Consider the following 2,500-nt stretch of genomic DNA (forward strand, 5'->3'; position numbering starts at 1 on the left):
AGTAATTAATCTTTTTATCCCTCAAATTGTAATTTTGACTATGAACTGTGCGTGGCCATAAATCAGCAGCACATGCGCTGTGTACAGTGCATGAATCATGGCCGGGACTCCGTCCGACTGCACACACTGTGTTTAACAAGCTTTATAAGGAGCCATCGGGCTTTATTATGGCTCTGCCTGACTCCAACAAAAACTGAGCCTGGAGGCCCAGGGACGCAAGTTAAGATGAAAATACTTATTAGAGTACATTACTTCTTGATGTAGATATCGTTTTCTGTGCAGTAACTCCACGGTGCATGGCGCAACATAAATCAGGAGGTTTTCAGAGACTAATAAGACCTGCTGCCATCTATTCATTACTCCACCCGCAATTTGGGCCATCATTCATTAGTAATTTGATGATTAACACCACCCAACTCGGCAGGTCTGCAGAGTGCAGGGGGACACAAAGGCTATGGCTTCCTAAGAGGAAGGTTAGGAAAATGCTCTCTGCAATAATTGGTCACTGTTATCCTCAAGTGCTGGGGCTGCTGGTGTGTCTTGTAAGCAACGCAGGAAGCCTGGCACGTACACTCAATAATACGCCCGAAAGTTGAGGTCCACAATATGATTTGACATTCCATCATACATCCCGGAGACAAAGGTCCGCACAGGAATGTGAAGTAAGACATTTTCTTGTTAATAAAGCATTGATCCGATGTATTGATTTTACATGACATGGCTTTTGCTGGGATTTTGCCCTCTTTTTTCTTTGCAAATAGTAAAGCTCTTCAAAATGCCTCGGTGTATGTGACATGGCAAAATTTCTAACTCTCTGTGATGTAAATTCTATATGTGTAAAACCACTTCATAATCAGACCATTAATCATCAGAAGCTGTCAGCGTTGACTTGGGGGACAATTTGTCATGTCTCTGCCTGGTCCTGGGCAAAGGTGTCAGGCAAAACCACAGTTTGGGCATCCGGGTGGATGGGTGGCTGCTCTAGCCTCACCAAAAGGCTTGGTCCAGAAAGGATGAAAGTGTTATGTTTCATGACGAGGGAACAAAAAAGATGGCCCACTCTGCATTCCTAATATGTCAGGTCTCTCCTCTCTCCCAGCTAATCACCATGACTGTTTGACTTAATGAATCGGCCTGATGAAAGGTGATCAGAAAAGATAGATGGGCGGCCGTTATTGATTTCATGCAAATGCCCCTGACAGGTGATAGACGCTTTAATGCAAGCTTTCAGAAGCTTTATGACTTGTAATAACCATACACTTTCACTCTGGGAGAGACGTTCTGCAGTGTTTCAGTTGAATTGACTCTTCTTCTATGACCAAAAATATCTTAAAGCAGCAAAAATATGAGGGCACCTTTCACCTCTTGATTCAGACCAAAAAGCACCAACATCACGAGCTCAATACCGAGAACAAGCACAACGCGGGAGGAAAGTTCAGAGAGGACGCTAATGCACACCAGGGCAGGTCCCTACCAGGCTGGACATGCCACAGCGAGGGGGCTGGGCAGCTGCTCCAGCCCGAAATCCCACCCAGGCGTTAGGCTTCTACAGACCCCAGGAGAGCACACAGAAGAATTACAAAAAAAAAAAAAAAACTGCTCCCATCTTTAAGTGGCAGGAACAGTGACACACATTCACAGTCCCGGGAGATTTTGCTCTGTTGGGGTGTGGGCAACCCGTGTGCCCCTCCGCCTCCTGGAGCAGCTGCTGTCTGCAGAGCCGCCTAGCCTTGGTGGGGTCCATCTGCGTCACTGTCCTCTGAACCCCAGAGCCCATCCCTACCCCGTGCTGGTGAAGCAAGGTCTCACTGAGACTTCACTGGCAAATTCCACAACCAGAGGAGAAAGCATAAGGACCTTCACACACATCTAATAAACCCTCAGCATGTCGAGTTTACAGCCGAGAGCCCAGCCGAGCCAGGGCAAGGCGCTGGCACGTCCAGTCACAGAGCCCCGAGCCAGGCCAATCAATACCACTTTCCTGTTTTAGAACTGGGTAATTATGAGGGGGAGAGATTGCCTGACCTTTCACCTGCACTGCATTACTTTGCTGATATTAAGATAAATTGCCTGATTTTGGGTAAACATATGCTGCAATTCAAACTGTCAGCACTGGTTTGCTCAGGGATAATTTGTATTGATCTCCCAGCTTCTTCCCAATTTTGCTTACTGACCTCGTGGATAATTAGAGAAGGAGCCTTGGGTGAGCTCAAGTCGGGGATGAAGAAGAAATATGAAGAAGAATAAAGCAAATTTGTTTTATGTTAATATTTGTCGGTCTTCCCCCCTCACATCTGTCAGCATCAGGAGAGCTGTAAATTAATGTACTTGGTTCCCGAGCAATTTATTCCAAGGAATTATTTAGCAGCATGCTTAGTCTCCAAACATGTGTCACTAGGTTAAATTAATTTAAACTCTGCCTTAAACACAACAAAAACAAATGTTACTTTCTGCTGAAGGGGAAGAAAACAATACATTTCTCGAAATGTATTGTAAGCTT

The 2,500-nt window shown here is 45.4% G+C and overlaps 1 protein-coding gene across 10 annotated transcripts in view; it reads right to left on the reverse strand.

Annotated features, from left to right (window-relative positions):
- The window catches only part of Ebf3 (early B-cell factor 3), a 121,889-nt gene that overhangs the window by 12,659 nt on the left and 106,730 nt on the right, over nt 1–2,500 (reverse strand). The gene's annotated exons all lie outside the window — the stretch shown is intronic.

Source organism: Chinchilla lanigera, unplaced genomic scaffold, assembly GCF_000276665.1.
Source record: "Chinchilla lanigera isolate Chin_1 unplaced genomic scaffold, ChiLan1.0 scaffold00076, whole genome shotgun sequence".
NCBI lineage: Eukaryota > Metazoa > Chordata > Mammalia > Rodentia > Chinchillidae > Chinchilla > Chinchilla lanigera.